This window comes from Delphinus delphis, chromosome 11 (assembly GCF_949987515.2).
Source record: "Delphinus delphis chromosome 11, mDelDel1.2, whole genome shotgun sequence".
Lineage (NCBI taxonomy): Eukaryota > Metazoa > Chordata > Mammalia > Artiodactyla > Delphinidae > Delphinus > Delphinus delphis.
Window position 1 is genome coordinate 14759244 of NC_082693.1, and position 19514 is coordinate 14778757.

General features: G+C 34.0%; 1 protein-coding gene across 5 annotated transcripts in view; it reads left to right on the forward strand.

The window, feature by feature from the left end:
* The first annotated feature begins 1336 nt into the window (after positions 1–1336).
* Positions 1337–19514, forward strand: part of PIK3C2G (phosphatidylinositol-4-phosphate 3-kinase catalytic subunit type 2 gamma) — a 373466-nt gene continuing 355288 nt past the window's right edge. For 3 of the 5 annotated variants that reach the window (XM_060024360.1, XM_069541182.1, XM_069541181.1), the window contains exon 1: positions 1341–1439. The gene's annotated coding sequence lies outside the window, so the exon portion shown is untranslated. Of the gene's footprint in view, positions 1440–17004; positions 17728–18624; positions 18785–19514 lie in introns of all 5 variants that reach the window. The other 2 variants (XM_069541180.1, XM_060024362.1) reach the window with 2 other exon arrangements.

Genomic DNA, 19514 nt, shown 5'->3' on the forward strand with positions numbered 1-19514 from the left:
AACTGTATGGAAGTTCCTCAAAAAATTAAAAATAGAATTACCATATGATCCAGCAGTCCCACTTCTGAGTATATATCCAAAGGAAATGAAGAAAAAATCTCAAAGAGACGCATGCACTCTCCTCTTTACTGCAGCATTATTCACAATAGCCAAGATACACACACACACACACACACACACACACACACACACACAATGGAATATTATTCAGCTGTGAGTAAGGACATCCTGTCATTTGTGCAATATAGATGAGTCTTGAGGGCATTATGCTAAGTGAAGCAAGTCAGACAAAGGAAGACAAATACTGTATGATATCACTTGTATGTGGAATCTAAAAAACCTGAACTCATAGAAACAGAGAGTAGAGTGGTGGTTACTAGGTCCTGAGGGGGCGGGGGGGCAGGGGAATGGAAGATATTGGTCATATGGTACATACTTCTGGTTATAAGATAAATATGTTCTAGAAATCCAATATACAGCACAGTCATGATAGTTAATAATACTGTATTATATACTTGAAAGTAGCTAAGAGATTAAATCTTAAATGTTCTAACCACAAAAAAGAACTAGCAATTAAGTGACATGATGCAGGTGTTAGCTAATACTAGGTGGTTATCATTTTGCACTGTATGTGTATTAAATCAACTTGTCACCGACCTTAAACTTGCCCAAAGTTATATGTCAGGTATATCTCAATCAAGCTGGGAAAAATAAATTCAAAGAAAAAATTAATTAATATATATATTTTAAATATTTCTCAATTATCATTTCTAATATGATGTTTTAATATACATAAACTATATGAAAAAAGTTATTCAGTGGTTCTTATTTTTAGGAGGATAAAATATTCTTGAGACCAAAAGTTTTGAGAATTGCTCTATTAGATTGAACTTGATTCTTCAAGAGACAAATGAATCTAGTAATTTCTTTATAGGGAAGAAATATAATTACAAAGCTATAGCACACTTTTAATTCCAACTCCACTAAATTACCAATGAAACTTTTAGATTTTATATGGGTGACAGAAAAAGAATAATAAAATTTCTAAAAAACGTTTACAAAAGTCCTTTTAAGCCTTGATCCCCCCTGTCCAGGCCTTGGGAGTTAGTGAAAGAGGGAGCATTAAACAGCTAGATTGTTACTGGTAACTGTTTAATTGTATAAATTAAATGTGTCAACAGTAACAGTTAACGTAAGAGATTGGAGAAAATGATTTTGATAGTGGTCATGCCAATTATTCAAGGTGCTCAAACAAAGCATGGGAACATGTAACTTTATTTGTGTAGCAACTGATAAGATAAAATCAAGGGTGAACAAAACTCCTTTCATAATGTGTAGTGAATCATTAAACATGAAATGAGCTTCTGAGCTCACCCTGATTGCCTTGAGAGAGAAATAAAATGAGAGAAATAAAATTAAAATAAAGAAGAAATGATAAGGTAAGTAATACTGATGTACAATGTGTTGTGAAATATCTATATTTATATAATCATAGAAATGCCTAAATAATTATCAAAATTATTAATTCATAAATGGCATTAGAATTCCAATAAGCAACGTTTTCTACAACGTACATTTATTTAAATTTCAGGGATAGTTTTTCTGGGTAAAAATAAAACGAAATATAGCAAGAATACTTTGTTTAATCATTTAATTGTTGAGGATTATGGTTCAAAACTCTTCTTTTAGAGATGGGACTATAAAACCCAGAAAGGTTAAATGATATGGTCAAGGTCAGTATTTGATTTCCACTTGGTCCAAAGAATAATTCAAATTCAAAGAAAAGAGGTAAAATAGAAACCTTAAAAACACAGATAGATCACTCTAGACATTTTAGTCACAAACAGAGTGTGCAGTTGAAGAACAGCAGTGAGAGTGCTGAACCCTTAAGAAACCAGTGGTAAGATAATAAAGTCCTTATTAAAGAGCTATCACTTTGGATTATTTTTATCTTCTAGTTTTTGAAACTAGTTTTCATTTTTAATGTGTACATACTATTCCTACAGTTCTTGCATTTTTAAATAGAATTTCAAATTCAGAAAATCTAAATGTGACACTGGGCTTCACACTGAATCTGCCATTGTAACAATATTTAGAGAGTATTCTCACAAGCTCATTAATGTAATATTCTGAGTATTTTTATTGTTAGATATTACTATAGATAAAAGAAAATTATGATTGAATCCCTGCTTTGAAGATCTTATGTTCACTAGGAGAGAACAAACTGAATTATATTTCAAGGTACCGTGTGCTAATAACTATGAGACACAGAGGCCCTATTACAAGAGTTTAGTGTAAAAATAGTGATAGAAGAATATTGGCTGCCACAGTGATCTTGGTAAATTAAAGATATGGAATCAAGCAAAATAAATTTATCTGCCAAAGAAAATTTCTGGAAGAAAAGGACATTTTCCCCAAATTCCAAAATATATAATAAAGTAGAAAACTAACTGCCAATAGAGATAACAAGAGAATCAGAAGTTAATAACAGAACCTAAAAAGAAAATAAAAGAATATAAAACCTAAGATAATTCCAGTATAATCAGCTCTGGTCAAACCCTTCGTAGAAGGAGACATAGTTTCTAATAGTTAGGCAGTATAACACACTGGGATTCTGGAGGTTCTTAGTGGATTGCTAAAAGAGTCTAATAAAACAGAGCACTTGGTAGGCATGAATTTTACATTACTTTTGGTGGAATTCTGAGCTTTTGTCATACCTAATTTCTGGGTCTCTGAGAACTACCTTAATCCAGAAGACCCATGAATCAGGTAATTTTCTCTGATATCTTACATTATCATTCTAAAAGTGATAAAAAAATTTTTTTATAGATCTTTATTGGGGTATAATTGCTTCATGATACTGTGTTAGTTTCTGTTGTACAGCAAAGTGAATCAGCCATATGCATACATATATCCCCATATCTCCTCCCTCTTGACCCTGCATCCCACCCTCCCTATCCCACCCCTCTAGGTCATCGCAAAGCACCAAGGTGATCCCTGTGCTATGCTGCTGCTTCCCACTAGCCATCTATTTTACATTTGGTAGTGTATATATGTCCATGCCACTCTCTCACTTCATCCCAGTTTCCCCCTCCCCACCCATGTCCTCGAATCCATTCTCTATGTCTATGACTTTATTCCTGCCCTGCCACTAGGTTCATCCGTAGCATAATTAAAGTGTTAACCAAGCCAAAAGAGTACTAGGATTCCCCATCATTATTGGATGAGGTACATCTTAAGCACCTCTAATGCCATCAAGTTGCTTAGAGCTTGGAGATTAGCTAAGAAGACATAGTCTTGTGCTCAGGACATTTATGTAGCTTTTTAACAACAAATGTTAATTTAAAAAACAATTCAGAAATGATGTATGAGAAACGGAGTTAAATTCAAAACATGTTAAGTGCGCAGTATAGACAATAATAATATTGATGGTGTCTGGGAAGGAAGAAAGCACAATATATTTTAAAATTTAGCAAGGTAGATTATAATAAAAGATTTGTTTTGAAGTCAAAGATTTGGGTGAGATTCCCAGATTTATAGTTTTTCCATGTGCTGTCATGGAAGTGCTACATTCCTTCTGGCTCTCAATTTTTTATAAAGGGAATGTATTTTCATATGCCCATAATTTTTCAAGAATTTTTGTGAATATCAAGAGATAAAACACAAGAACTGAAAGGTACTATAAGATATTAATTGGGCATCTGTATTTTAAGGTACTCGATTAATGAGGTGCTGTGAGCCAAAAAGAAATAGGGAAAAGCTTATGGTGGAAGAAAAAAGGCATATCCTATAATATATAGTTCAAGTTTGGGAGTATTTATTACTTAACAAGCACAGTGCTTTTTTCTTTATATTTTACTATCACTTATTTCCAATGAATTCCCATTTTAATTCAGAGTTAACATCTGCACTTTATACTTTTTGATATTGGTGTAATATAATTAAACACTGAGAAGAATCCTACTTCACAGTGAAAGATTTACTTACATTTCAGTATTATAAAATAGTTGCAGCATTCCATCACATCATTGATATATAAAGCAGAGTCCAATTTAGTAATTTATCATTAGGAATATGACTGTCATGTCAGAGACTGGAATTCTCTGATGGTCAAAACTAGGACATACTCCCCCCACAGGCTGACCTATATAGAAACTCAAATTATGATTATAATCAATTGTTTGTTTGGCAGAATCTGAAGCAGAAAAAGAGGAATGTTATAGTTTGAATATTTAATGGCAATAGACTAAGATGATGAGAATCATTTATTTTTGTGTTGGAGATTGTCTATACCTGAACTTCCCAAATCATATCACGAGGGGCTGATAAAGAAAAATGTGTGTAAAGCATAATGTGTACTCAACAAATTCTAGAAATTCTAAACAAATTAGAATTTGCTTTCCTGGAATTAGTGTTCCAGGAAACCCAGGTTGACTATGGAATGGTAATACTGAAAAGGTTCCAGTTTCTCCTCACAAGATGTGTGGACATCTCTTTTGTGGCATGCCCAACATCTCTAGGGAGGGGGAGCCAGGACAATCAGAATCAGTGAGATTTCAATTTGTGAGAACTGGTGGGAAGCAGAAATTAACTTCCTGGATTGTGAGCTATGGAGGTGGTACCTGACAGCTACCAAGGGCACTTGAAAATAAGGCAGACAGAGAGGAAAGCAAATGTGAGACAGGAAAAAAGAAAGACCAAGTTCTGATTTTGAATTCTTACATCAAGCAGTGTCTGAAGTCAACTGTACGTCTTAATTTTTAAGTTATATAAACTTGTAAATTCTCTCTTTCCTTCCCTCCCACTTCTAAACCAAACTGCAACCAAAACTAGCTTTACTGACTAACATGGGCAATATCTGGATAGGTTCCCCCAACTTTGATTCCACAGCTGCTTTTTGTATGTTTCTATTACTGTACAACCCCTCTTAAGATCATCATATTCTTTGTATATATCAAGGTCATACATTATATAAAAGACAATACTTTGGGGCAGCACTTGCCCTTGTTATTAATCTCTTTGATATGATTTATCCCTTCTCTCATTATGTTGGTCTTAAATTTATTTCTCAAGGGAATTTTGTTTTATTTGCAAGTTCTCCTCAACTTTTTCCCCCTGTACCACTTGCAGGAATAATAATGAATGCAATGAAATAGTTCCAACCATCTTCTTTTATGTCAATCTCTCTGACTCTACAGGGCACTTTAGCACTCTAGCACATATTCTCTGTATCTTAAGCACCATAACCAGTATCTGGCACCTAATAGGTTTGAAGGTTGTTGTACTTCATCCTAGACAAAATAATCAATCTACTATTTTCTCTTGTTTTGGCTTCTGCTTTCTTTGGACTGCACATGTACTCAAACATTTGGTCTGCCTCTCTATCTTCTCCTCCCCGCAAGAACAGATGTTCCTGTGATGACTGATGTTTTTAAGAATATAGTAAAATTGTTAATGACTAGTATGGTATTATGGTTTTTGACTTTTCAATAGTCATTCCTATTGAATAAGAACTAATTTCAGAAGAATGAATATATAGTGGTGAAATTTAATTGAAGATAGTTTAAGACTATTAGCACTATTTGCCTACTCAAATTATATCATTAAAGCAACTGTCTTTCCACCTTTTCCTTAAAATTGATAATTCTCTTGCTTATCTTTTATTCCCATCCCAACTGCAAGTATTTTACTTTTCATCCTTCTTGTGGTTCCTCTAGGGCCTCAATAATCAGTAAGTTTCATCTCATAAATAACTGTATTCTACTGAGGGTAACTGTCTGCAGCAAAGCATTGTATATACTGTTTCCTGGATTTGTGAAAAATAGGGCCGAGTTTAGTTAGTAAAATCTGCTGTGGGCATGAGTGGTTACTCATGTATGATAAATTTGCTCTTCCAGATTTAGCCAATGTTTGTATGAAACCATTAAGATGATCTGACTAGCATATATCTACATAGTCTTCAAGTGGCCAGAATTAGAAATTAAGACAGGAACTAGGAATTTTTAAATCTTTAGCAGATTTTTTATTTAAAAAGTGAAACCTCAGAAACATATTTTACAAAGTTGAAATTTCAGAAATAAAACTGCCATTAAAAAAAATCTGTTTATACATACTCACCTCTACCCCAATAAGTTTCCAATAGAGAAATACCAATAGTTTCTTTTAAAAGTTTTAATACTATCACAGTAAAAATATCATTTTTGGAGGTGGCAAATGTGGGATGCCCTGCACTTAAATATGAACTCTAGCTACTTAAAAGTTTAACTAGCTTGAGGTAGTTAGAATTAGTCAGAAAAAGGCTGATTGTCTTGTGTCTTATGGCAAACAAAATGCATATTCATTAACTAGCCTTTAGAACATATTTATTAACTGGAATCGCTAAAGCTTAGCTCATTCTTAATGGTGTAAAAAATGGTGTTACTTATTTCTATGTCGTATTACTACACGTAAAAATGCAACATATTACAGAAGCAGAACAAATTTGTTTTTGGTTCTAACAAGGGAAAAAAGTAAATATAATAGAATTTTATTCCTAATATAAGCAGTCAGAAACTTTCATTTATTCTGCAATTGTCACACATAGGTGTCTTTCCCCAGGGCTGGAGGTGGGTAATATTTGGTTGAAAGGAACGTATGTTCCTGATGACGCATGGGTTTTCTCAGTACCAAGTCCTAATTCTACCACAATCACAACTGCTTCTTGACATTTAAAGAAGCATTTCATTTCCAGAAGGTGGCGTTCTAGAACAGTTGGAAACGGGTTTGCTTCCATTTCAAACAAAGCAGAGGTGCATTCAATTAACATTCAAGTTATCCGAAATTCTGGAAACACAGAGTGGCTATTCAAACCAAAAAAAAAAAAAAAAAAAAAAAATGTCCTGCTGTCCTTTCTTTGATAGCATTTAAAACTCCAAATATTTTTCTATGTCCATGACCTAACTTATTGTCTGGGAAAACTAGCAACGCAACAGTTTAGATATTGCAGCATTAAAACAAAATGAATGAACATAACAAAACAGAAAGAGTTATATAAATACAGAGAACAAAGAGGTGGTTGCCAGAGGGGAGGGGAGTTGGAGGAGGAAAGAAATAGGTGAGAAAGATTAAGAGGTACAAACTTTCAATTGCAAAATATATGAGTCACAGGTATGAAATGTACGATGTGGAGAATATAGTCAATAACTATGAAATACCTTTGTATGGTGACAGATCGTAACTAGACTTATTGCGATGATCATTTTGATATGTATAGAAATTTCGAATTACCATGTTGTGTAACAGGAACTAACATAGTGTTGTAGGTCAATTATACTTCAAAAACAAAACAAACTCATAGAAAAAGAGATCAGATTTGTGGTTACTGGAGACAAGGGGTGGTGGAAGGGGGAGTTGAATGAAGGTGGTCCAAAGGTACAAATTCCCAGTTATAAGATAGGTGAGTGCTGGAGATGTAATGTACAACATGATTAATATAATTAACGCTGCTGTACATTATATGTCAAAGTTGTTAGGACAGTGAATCCTAAGAGTTCTCATCACAAGAAAAACATTTTTTTCTATTTCTTTAAATTTGTATCTACATGCGATGATAGATGTTCACTGAACTTGTGATAATCATTTCATGATAAATGTAAATCAAATCATTATGCTGTGTACCTTAGTGCTGTATGTCAATTACATCTCAATAAAACTGGAAAACATATATAGATATAGATAAAAAGGGACTATATATATAGTATATATAGATAGATAGATAGATATATAAAGATATAAAGGGACATAGAAAACTAGGCCAGTTTTACATAAGAGTATATCAGCTTCTGTTTTCACTTTTAATAACGTTCATTTATAAATGTATTTGAATAATATTTGATGCCACACAATTATATTATCTGAAAAATATATGTAAAATTATATAATTATGGAAATTTTTGATTTCCCAGTGATTATTTAAAATATACCTGAAATTATAAAATCCTTGGCCTGTAATAAGCATATGGAGAAGCTGAAAAAGAGTAAAAAATTAGAAGAGACATAAAAAAATTTCTTCCGGGAAGGAAATTTCTGTTAATTCTTGAGTTTTCTAAAGAGAGATTTTAGAAATCTTTGCCTGGTGAAAATGTATGTAGCATCACAGAGGTAATGAAGTTTGACTACAGTAAATTGATCCATTTTCTACACAGAGACAATTTGGGAACATTTGTGATCTTGCCTGAGATTATGAATATTTCCAGCACTTTTATTTATTTCTATCAGCAATAAGAATTTATTCAATGGTCAAAGAAAATTATGTTTACAGTGTCAAAGTTCATTTAAACTGTCAGCTAGTAGTTTTCCGAAAGAATTGGAAGTTTTAGTCATAATCGTTTATATCCTGAGAACTATTTGTCTCTTTGAGTATTGTTGCTTGCCAGTTGTTATCTTACACAAGCCACAAATGCATCACTAATATAACTGTATGTGACCATATTACAGGCTTACTAGAAAGTATATTGGAAATGCATCATGTAAAATGTATTTAGTAAAGCAACTAGTATCACAATAAATTATAGAAGTATACACATCACACCCATTTGTAAAGATAATCCATCTCTGAATATGATAAACTAGAATTTACCTTAAAATAGGGTTGTTCCCAGAAAAATGGATGTAAGAAACATTCAGTTAAAAAGCTATGAAACAAAACTCTTTCAAATATTAACATTTGGAATTAAGTATATCAAATATTCAGATTCAAATCAATGTTCCCAGTTTTCAGACAAATATGAACACACATTACAACAATTCTCTAGGTAGAGTACAACTACCTATGTACAGGCTACAACTGAAGCTATAGAACTAGTACAGTACAAATTTCTTAATTTTGCTCCAAGATTGAAGTGAGGAGGGAACATTATATTTTCATGAAGTTTAACATAATTATACACTGCATAATACAATTTTAAGATAAAATATAACACCTTAAATAAATTTTATACTTGCTATAGACCAGTACAGACTCCCTTTGTCAATAAGGTACTTTAATGGAAAAGTTTGAGAGAAATTGATGAGTGTATTTTATTCCCTAAATTATATTATTTTTCAGAATTGCATTCTCTTTCTTTACTTAAGTCAATTTAACATACAGTGTGTATGTTCATAAAGTTATGACATTAATTATATTAAAGAGTTACACTAAGAGTTAAGATTTTAAATACTCTTTAGTTATATCATTTATGGAGAGAGCTGTCTTTTTCAATAAGTATTTTATTTGCTCCCCAAACAACTATAGAATATTGATATGGAATGCATTATTTTTACTCTATCTTTAAAGAGAGGCAAATCAATCAAGACAAAATGTCCCCCCCCCCCAAAAAAAAAGTAAAAATTAACCTCATATGGGACTTTCACTTCTGGCTATGATAGAGTAATATTCACCAGCATTACAATTCTGCTGCAAGTAACTCTGAAACCGGACAAAGCTAGAATACAGAGAACCCAGGGCTATGATCATTGAGAGAAAGGACATTCACAAAATGAGGTCTACATTCATCCTAGCTTTTGCTGGGGATCACTTTCCAATTTAAGAAGTGGAGCCAAACACAGAACAGTAACCTCCCTGAGTAGAAGAAATAAAGACTGGAGTTCTGGGCCACCAAGGTAGCTGTTATTTTCAGGAAAATGGTACCAGAGAGAAGGCAGCTGGACAGAGACCTTTACAAATCTGAGGAAGTGTCCTCGAGTTTTTGTGTAAATTCTAAGCTGTATGCACATAGAGAAGAGATCCACAGACCTGGTACACTGCTACTGTAGAGCTATAAACCCCACAGAGACTGGGCCTGGCAGTGCTAGGATACATTATAGATCTCATTAGCCAGAGGGGAGAGGCACTGTTGAACACGCTAGGAATTCAGTTGAAACTCCAGAATTGCCAGAACTTAGGAGCAGAGCTAGTCTATCCCCCGACTGTAATAAAGACCAAAATGATCAAGTTGAGACACCAGTAAAGTCCCTCAGCTACCGGAGCAAAGTTAAAGACTCTTCACAGTCTTACGGCATAATCCAGAAGATCTATAAAGGTCGAACTAATCTATTGTGATAGAATGTGGGACTGTAATTGTGTCGGGGAGGAGAGGTGGGAATTGTTTTGGAAGGGCCGTGATGTAACTTTCCCTGGGATGATGAAAATGTCCTAAATCTTGACAGGGCTTTGGGTTAAAAAGACCTACCTGTTCTTCAAAACTCATCAAACTGTGCAATTAATATCTATACATTTCACTGCGTGTAAATTATGTCTCAAAAAGGATAATGTTAAACAAGGTAATAGAGAAAAAGAGAGGGCAATTTTTAAAGTTGTGCTAAAAATTGTTAAGGGATGGAAAAGGAATTTCCTGCATTGCTGTACTAATTCTGGTTTCAGAAGGTAACAAAATGAATAAAGGAATAAATGTCAGTAACTGAAAAAAACACCTTTTTTAAGAATGCACGTAGTTAGTAGAAATAATACAATAAAAGTATGGAAATACATAAAGACCCAGAAGCAGGATCAAGATCTATTGACAATGAATTCTTAAAATAAATGTATTGGTGCTTAATATGTTCAAAAACAAGAGGATGTGAATAAAACACAGACTCTATAATATAGGAGAGTAAATATACATATATACACATTATAATACAAGGCAGAAAGTAGTAAATGCCTCAAAAGTTGATGATATGAGAGCAATGCAATTTCAGAAGAACAAGAGAAGATATCAAGAAGGGTTTGGATGACAAAAAGGTAAATAAATATAGACTCAAAAAGGAAACTAGCCACCCTGATGTCCATGGCCACTGCCCTCTGTAGTTGTAGCACGATATCTTTGAAGCCCTAAAAGTATCCACGTATGTCCCAAATGCCCACAATATAATTCCAGTTTGATGATCACTAACCCTTATGCTTCAAATTCTAATCAGGTACCATACAGTAAAATATAGCAATTAGTAAAAAAAAATAGCTAAAACCAGTCTGACAACTTCAACTAATTTTCTTTGCTTTCAAAAGAACAGTTCAGCCAAACTTTGTCTTCTGGTCTCCCCTCCTCAGGCTTCATCCTTGAGCTCTGCTCTCACCCTGGCAGCCCTATTAGCCGTAAGGCAGAATTTTCTCAGGCTGCTTCGGAGAGACAAACCCGAGCAACAGAAAAAGAGTGCATATTAAGCCCTTTGGTCTTGAATTTAAGAAAATGAGCAATCTACTTTAATTGACAAATTTGGGAATCGAGATGGAGTACATGTTTTGGTTTTGTTTTTATTTTTTCTTTAATGTAGAAGAATCTTCTCATCATATTATGCTGAGGGGAAATAAAAGTCTGAATTCCTTTTAAAATCAATCCACTATTTCTTTTTGTGCACTCTATACATACTCTGAACATTAACTTTACATACACTTAACAAGCTAAGATAGTTTTTCAGTTGTTATTGTTTTATTTTGTTTTTTCCAGAATGGAAATTAGACTTTATAAAATGACATTTCAAGTAGTCCATGTATGGACCATATTTCTCAGCTTTATACCAAACTACGTGAAAAGTTGTAGTAGCCTAATGTGTGAACCTGTGATAAAAATGTTTATTAGAATGAATTTAATGATTATTGGCATCAATATTCAATGGATGAATTCTTCATTGTAAATATTCTCTGGAAATAATAATTTGAGAACAATTAAATTTTTATTCTAAATTTGTGGAATATGAGTACTTTGTGCAATTTTTATTTTAAAAATGCACCTAGAAATAGTGTGAATCTCTGATTCGATTTTTCTAAGTAACGTTAAGTAAAATTTTAGGGAAAATAATCATTTCAATCTATACTGTGGTAGTTAATGTAGTATTAACTTAAACTCTATAACAAAGACTCAAAATACAGCAGTATAAACAAGATAGAATATTCTCTCTTGCATTTTCTCTCTCTTCTTTATAACTAAGGTAAGAATGAGAACCAGCAATTCAGCTTTACCATTGTCAGGAGCAGGTATCCATTTCCAAGTTGGCTACTCTATCCATCATCATCTCCCAGGTGTGTGGGAGGGGTGTGTGTGTGTGGGGGGTGTGTTTTAAGAAGGAGGGGCAGACAGGAGGGTCCACACACCATCCTTTTATGGGCACAACTGGAAGAATCACATATTTCACATTTCATTGAGTAGAACCAGTAACTTGCCCACATCTCACTGAAATGGAGTCTGGGAAATGTGGCCTTTGACTGGCTGGCCATTTACTATGGGAGCGGAAAAAGACACTGTGACACAACTTGCAACCCGCCACCAAAAATCCAGGTGTGCACTTCTTCCCACTTACATACCCCCTCTACACACACATACACCCAATATTATAAAGTCCCATTCGAAAAAAAAAAAAAAGGAACAGTACAGTGTTGGAAGTATAGTGGTGAGCACAGCTGCCTTCCTAAAACATGGAATAGGAAAATAACAGCTGTCATTTTTCAAAGCAATGATCAAATCCTACCAGATATGAATTTTAAACATTCCCTGCTCTGGCAGTGAAATAATTTCCTTGACTAGGTCCTGATTATATTATCTGGAAGAAATTTCTTTGTCCCTTGTCATTTACAGTTCCTGTTTTCTTTACTTTGGGATGTTTTTCTTTGTCCATTATTTCTATTACCATAAGGACTGGTTTGCTTGTGACAGTTCTGATTTATATGCATTGTCCTGGTGTAATATCAATATTGAATGAATAAATTACTTGTTCTAAATATGTGTCCCTTTCTCTCTTGAAAGTGTCTGAATACCTTATAATTATCTCTTTAAGGGAGAATTGCACTCTATTCTCTCCTTGGAGGCTGTACAGATTTCTGGGCTATATTCTGCAAGGCCAGTTGGGAGGCTTCTAGATTTGCTTTAAAGGTCAAACGTGCATTGGTTTTTGCAGATCAATACAATTCCTAAAAATCTCAGTATGCTTTTGTTCTACTGACAGTCAGATCCACAGGCACATAACCATAACCACAGATCTAATCTAGAGAATGTTCCTATGCTTACAGACTATCCTCTTATATTTTCTGGTTTCTTTGTTCAGAACATTTTTGCTTTCCCTGAATTTAGTAGTGTCTACTTTGATGCTCTCTGAAAATATTATCTGAGTTAAGAAAGCATCACCCTTAATCTAACCTTTGAAACTAGAATGGACCCCAATTAACAGAGATGTTTTAATGTAGGCACTTGAGGACACCAGAGGTTATTTACTAGTAAAGATGCTTCTTTAAAATCACGTCTTATAACCAGCCCAAGTACATCTTGTCACAGAACTTTGCACGACAAGAAAGAGCCAACATATATAAACATTCTGTGCTTTTTTAACGTTCTGAGATTCTCAAACAATTCACAGAGGTTACATGTTCTTTTGTCAAGTAGTCTACCTTCTTAAGGATTACAAGTGAGTTTTACCAAATGTTTTATCATGACATAAGAAGGATCACTGGCTTTCCAGCCTGCAATATTGGTATTCTTGCCACCTACTACCCAACTCTTAGACCAATGCCTCATTTTTTTAATTATTTTGGTATAATTCCACTTCTAATAACCAAATTATGTTTTATTTAAGAATAAGATGTTATTTTTTAAAAGCAAGAGAGAGTCTAAAATCCAGCATTTTAAACAGGATAGAAATGTGTGTCTCATAAAGTAATTCAAAGGTAGGTGGTTCATTACTGGCAGAACACTCTACACTTTCAACATGTGACTTCTGTCCCTAGATTCAGGGAAGGTATTCAACTTTTGCCCTCTCATAGCAACTAGAAAGTATCAGAGTATTGTATGATCTGTCATTTTAAGGACAAAACCCAGAAGTACCAAATATAATATCTGTTTAAATTCTATTATCTAAAAAACAGACACATGGTCATACCTTTCAATAAGGGAGGCTGAGAAAGGCAGTCTTTAACTGTATATGTGACCAGTTGAAACTCTATTAGAAAGAGGTGACCAGATATTGGGCAACAACTCACAGTCTGACACACTATTGTGTTATTCAAAAACAAATCTAAATATTTAAAGCAGGGAAGAAAGATTTAATACAGAGAATAAAGTACTTTCAAAATTAATAGCAGGAAGAGCCAAAGTTGTGGGCTCTGGACTGGAACACAACACTACAGAACTGACACATCCAGGGACTGAGGCCACCACTGGAACAACAGAGTACGAACATTCCACTTTAAAAGCAATTCCATAATCAGAAAGCTGGGAACTAGCTGTCATCACTACTTTTGCAACAGCTGCCTCTCAACATGGAGGGAAGTGGATAATGTACACTGGAGTATTGCTTTAGAAACCAAGATCTTGCTAGAAGAAAAAAAAAATCCAAAGCAATGCCAATATTCTTTGCTTCCACCTTCTAAAATCTGTGCAAATACATTTTATTGGTAGAACCTAATTCTCTTCCTGACTCTTGGCTGCAAAGGCAGATGGGAAGTATCACTTTAAGCTTTTCAGAAACTTCAGACAGACACACACACGAAGAAGAAGGTTGGAATGCTGTTTAATGAATCAATCCACGGCACCACCGGTGCTATTAATCAACAACAGGCACTCCAGCAGAGCAGATATTGTTAAAGTGTTATTTTATTCCAACTGAATACTCTCAATGAACCTTTCGTCTGTGTCTATTCTTTAGTAACTGAATCATCATTTAAAATAAAATAATTGGATTAATTTCTCCAAAAAAATGTCAAGAAACTCAGCTTGTGTAAGGTTTGGACATATCAATATCAATTTCTCAGTCCTTTATACTAGACTTTAAGCAAATACTATTTTTAAAGGTCTGAAAGTTCTATCTTTATAAAGACTTCATGTTCTATTAATTCACTTTTTCCCTTCTCCCAAGTTAAAGTGAATGAAAGATAAGCAACTTACTTTTAATATAGTAGCAATGTAGCTAGCATTTAATTTCAAAAAAACTTAATAGACATTTCCCTTTATTTGTCAGTTTCCTAATATTTGAAATAGGAATATGCAAATAACTTTATCATATCTGCAACTGCCTTTATTTGTTTTTCAAAGAGGTGCTAGCTAGATTCAGGTCACTCTACTAGGAAACAAAGTGAGGGGTAGAAAGTTGTACTATACCCTCCATGATAGCAGGGACCTTGCCAGTCTTGTTCATCACACTATACCCAGCACCAAGCACTGCTAAGCACCCACTAGATACATTTTAAGAATTCTTGACTTAATAAGTGAGGTCCTACTTTCAAAACGGTTTATACAAATAATATTAGGAAGATAATGAGGGGTAAGGAAAATGCTGAGCATATATAAAACACACATGTAGCTAGTCTCACGGCTGTGGATCATAACTCTTCGTAGTCAATTTTCAAGATGACTGTTAAATTTTATCCTGCTGGTAAGGTCACTGTTGAAGATTCTTTCTCAGGTCTGAGGCAAGACTGCAGACTGACCAGCAAGGACACTTACAGAAATTATCTTGGAATGAACTTTCTGAAAATTAAGTCATTTAGAACAAATAAATTATCTTTACTATAGAGTGGGGGGGAAACAATAAATTTAATCAGTTATATGTACTTGGACACTGATTTCTTAATGCAACAAGCAGGAAAGTTTTAGGAGGCTATTCACCAAGCCACTTAAAACTCTTGTTTCTAACATTTTTTAAACTTTGCCTCAAAACAAAAGGCATAGACAAAATAACCTAAAGTAATGTTAACACAACACCGAGAAAATGAAATAAACTGACACTGTAAAGATTGTCTTTTTTTCCCGAAAGATGTGCTATTTCAGTTTTGAAGGCTGATCACTTTGTCTTAAATGTTTGTCTAGAAAATGAGTAGACTACTATGTAGAAGAGAAGGCTTTACTTGTTTAAGTAGTAGGCATAGAACAAAGTCATGGAAAAATAAATTGTAGAAATGACATAGTTGTCCGTCTGATTTTATTTTTAATTAAAAGATCTACTAAAATAGGTATGCATACATATTAAGTAAGGAAATAGATGGTATTGAAGGGCATATTTTCAAAGAAATTGAAGTACAAGGAACATGTTGGTACCTTTTCTTGTTAAATAATGACTATCAAACTGTGTTAACGCTAACCTTTCAGTTTTGCCAAGATTAGATTGTCCCTTTTCAAACAGTCCAGCTATCTTAGTTTCTCCTCCAAAATGCACATGAGTCTACCATAAGAGATATGTAGGTACAAAAATTTCCGATTTTTCAAGGGTTTATTTTCTTAAAAATTAGTGGTATAGTTTAGGAATTAACTTAAAGAGAGACTAAATGTTTAGCATAAATGTATTGAAAAAAAATCACTACATGTAAAGTGATTTTTAAGCCCCTCTACCTCTCCAGAGTTCCAAAGTTAAGAATTACAATCTAGGCTATTATTAAAATATAAAGGTGCAAACATTTCCATGTATCACCACTGTCCATTTCTACTTAAGCTTCCACTCTGTCTTGACCTCTCACACCTGTGTTGCACTATAAGGAAAGGAGTGCAAGGGGGAATGTACAATTTTGTGACTTTCATGTTATAAATAGCTTTTCCTAAGCAGCTCTGAAAGTGAATGTAATTTTTAATTTTCTGTTGTCTATCCTTCCATTCAAGATATCAATCTTTAAAAAAACCCACTAATATAAAATTAAAAGGAAGGAAAAAGAGAAAAGGATGAGGATCCTATTATTCATCTTAGTAACAAAAAAGTTACCTGATATATTTTTGGTTCCTAAAACTTTCCCCAGTGAAGCAAACACGCTTCTGGCTGAACCTAGTTCCTGGATCCAACTAGATAATTTTGTGTGTTGCCCCCATATCTCCACACATTGTTCATTTTCAACAGCAACATACCAAAACAACAGCAAACTATCCACATCTGCTTTCTTGCTAACCTTGTAAATATTCCTTTTTATTTCTATTTCTTTCAAATATGTTTAGATAATAAAAATTATTTTTAAGACTTTTTTTGATGTGGACCATTTTTAAAGTCTTTATTGAATTTGTTACAATATTGCTTCTGTTTTAGGTTTTGGCTTTTTGGTCACGAGGCATGTGGGATCCTAGTTCCCCGACCAGGGATTGAACCCATACCTCCTGCACCAGAAGGCAAAGTCCCAACCACTGGACCACCAGGGAAGTCACCTAAAAATTATTTTTAAGTTGAAATTTACTACGGATTCTGAGCTTGAACCAAAAAAAATTGACATTTTCCTAAATTAGAAAAAAAATGAACATATTAAATCCTAATTAAGAAAATAACTAAGCAGTTAAACTCACAGAAGGGCTACAGTAGCATTTTCAAGGGCTCAACTCTGCTTCTTCGAACTGAAACCACTGATCCCCCGGTCCCCATCCACTCCCACATTCAAAGGCATGATAACATGAGCAAAAGTACTTTGAGGGGAGATATGTTCACCCTACACAGTTTTTTTCAAATACATATTTTTGTTTGCATATTGATGTTCAATGTCTTCTGGCACAAAATCTGTTTAGCACAGGGAAGCTAATTCATTGTTAGGTTTTTGGCTTAAACCCTGTATTTATTATGTAAACTCCTTTTTTCCACATAACCCTCCAAGGTTTGATGAAAACAGATTCCTAAACATGTCCAACCTGCCAAACAGGAATAAAAACTTCCAGTAGAAGCATAACGCTCCTTTAAAATAGGAGTGTTGTAGCTTGTATGAGCATATTTCACTCTTGGAAAGAAATGAGATCATGTTTCGTTTCAGGAAGATGTATGCTTCAGGTAAGAGACTGAAACAAACTTTCTATACTTAACTGAATACATAGGAGAATGTTTGAATTCAAATGTATTGCTGAAGTGAAGTAGCTCTTTAATTATATTGCAAAACTTAAATGGTAGATGAGTTTCAATTCTCAGTAGGTTTGTAAATATTTTCCAGAAGACAGACCTTTCCTGAAGAACTGACTGCACCTTGATTATGCCTTCTCTTCCCCTCTCCTTCCCTCTCTCTCTCCGACTGACCCTACCGACTGCACTGAGATCATTTCCTTTATATCATCTCTTAACTGCTCACTTTCATGGCTGTCCTAGTCTTGGGCCAATTAGTCATGTCTGCTGGGAGATTTTTTCTTTGTGCACATTTTCTTCAATGTCTTGAGCCAGTGCCTGTAGTCTATACACTGTGTGCTGCTGATGACTCCAGAAAGGAATTCTTATTAAATGAAGGGTGGATACTCTTAACAAATGGGCTCCAAACTGACAAGAGTTCCTGCTGAGGAAGCAGCTGCTTTCTTTCTGTTCTGTTACTCCATACTGGGCTCCTGCCCTGTTCTGTCTGCCTATCTCTGTACTGGCAGCTCATGAAGACCAATATAAACAGGGTATGGGACCCAACTGTCCCCTTACATTCTTACCTGGCAAACAATTACATTTCTGATACTTGAGTTTGAAGATAGAAATGATAGGCCTCACTTTAAAAAAAAATAATCATAATATACATGTGATACCATTAAACTTTCAAAATTAATTATCTAATTATCTAATTGCAATATTGTATATCTAGTAACAGACAGAGAAGGGTTCAAGAGCACGTTGCCTACGTTATAAATAACATCATCTACATCATTAATAGCATCAAGAGCTTGGATTCGAATCAAGGTTTTCTTATTCCAACTCAAGGGTTCTTTCCATGACGTATTACTCATACTGCCATTTACACAACATACAAAGCAAGTCTGTGAAATGAGCATAAGGAAAAGAGTATTGTGACTGAGCCGGGAAAATAAAACAAGGTAGCTTTCTTCATCCAGCTCCTACAGAAAAGGATCATATTAAGTAGGTGAGTTCACAGATGGAATGAACAAGCTCATATGTTGCCAGGATGAAACTTCAGGCCCTGATTTCACGTTATTTTCTGTTGGAGCTGGAATTGTTTTGGTTGTGAGGAAGCCTTCTTTAAGTAAGCAAAAAAGCAGAGTATAATTCTCTTGGAGCTTAGAAAGAAATAGTCATTTCCTGTATAGAAAAGTATTGCATTGTATTTCTAACTAAATTACTACCTTTTTTTCTTAATTTATGATCTGATGAAAATGATATACCATAATCATAGCAGAAGATGAATTATAATTATTTAGGTATAAATCAATTTTAACTGCTATCAGCCATTAGCTATAGTCCTTTTATGACTCAATTTTCCATTTTAAGTTATTATCCTGTATTTTTTTGTTGGATGTAGTATTTTCAAGAATTATTTTCGGCTACAGAATAAGGGTAATGTGTATCTTTGAACTTCTCTTACACAAAATGTTTTTCTTGACCACTTTATTTTGTATTTATAAATATTTTCCAACTTTATTGTGATTCTTTTTCTTCTTGAGTTATTTAGAAATGTTTTTGAAGTTGAAAACATGAGTTCTTTTGTAAATTATCTTCTTTTTACTAATATTTAACTACATGAGAGTCAGAGAGAATAGTCTATGTCATACTGACTTTGAATTATGTTAAAAGTAGCCAAATATACCATCAGTTTTCTTAAGTTATACATGTCCTTGAAAAGAATATGTAATTTC